The sequence below is a fragment of the Pelodiscus sinensis genome, chromosome 20 (genome assembly GCF_052426305.1).
Source record: "Pelodiscus sinensis isolate ZL-2025 chromosome 20, ASM5242630v1, whole genome shotgun sequence".
NCBI lineage: Eukaryota > Metazoa > Chordata > Testudines > Trionychidae > Pelodiscus > Pelodiscus sinensis.
Genome location: NC_143071.1, coordinates 26,638,464 through 26,639,299, shown reverse-complemented (window position 1 = coordinate 26,639,299; position 836 = coordinate 26,638,464). Strand labels below are relative to the sequence as shown.

Here is an 836-nt window from a genome sequence, read left to right as displayed (position 1 = left end):
ACTCGGGGGATTTTCCAAGGCACAAAATGTTCATAATCTCTTGTCGTTGGACTCTGGGTTCATTTTTCCATGATCAGGTTTCTCTGAAGTAATGAAAAAGGCAGGGCCCGGGTGAAGGGAGCCGTGTCACATTCTCCAGGCTGGTGGCTTGTTCGTGACATAACCCTGTTTACAAATAGAGAGAAGAGGCCAGTAATAAAAACTCTTTAGTAACAGTGAGAAATGGGAGCAGGGAGTCAAAGTTGGTTTGTAATTCAATGTGTGACCTTGCCCAGGTCCGTTCTATTGCTCTAGGCTTACAGGGGGGTTAGCAGCAATCGCACGCCCCACAGGAGGGAGCTGGTTAACCACATGGCTAAGCAAGGAGAACCCAAAATGCCTCCTCTGCTCTGGGAACAGGTTTGCTGTTTGAATTTGGTATTTCAGAGGACTTCAAGCCTGGGCACGGGGATTATTTACCAGTTTCTCTGGTCCCTAGAAGAGTGCTGGGGTGATAGCTGAGTGGTTAAGGCGTTGGACTTGAAATCCAATAGGGATTCCCTGTGCAGGTTCAAATCTTGCTCCCAGCAAAAGGGGTATTTTAGCCAAACACCTTCCCCTTTCAGAGCGATACCTGGGATAGTGTGTCTCACTCTGTCCCTGAAGTCTCAGGAAATTCTCAGCTCAGACCTAACTCTGGGTATGTGTCTCTCTCTACAGCAGGAGGGGGGGGGGGTGCAATAATTCTTGATGGAGGGGGACCATGCCAAGATTTTGGAGAATGATTGAGGGCCGCACTCTTCCATGATATTAATGGAGGAGGTTCAGGGTCTGGGATTGAGGTTGGGTTCAGAGGG

General features: G+C 48.9%; 1 non-coding gene across 1 annotated transcript; it reads left to right on the top strand.

Annotated features, from left to right (window-relative positions):
- Positions 1 to 484: 484 nt before the first annotated feature.
- Positions 485 to 569, top strand: TRNAS-UGA (transfer RNA serine (anticodon UGA)). Its single transcript has one exon. It is a non-coding gene; the product is annotated as a tRNA-Ser (tRNA).
- Positions 570 to 836: the final 267 nt, after the last annotated feature.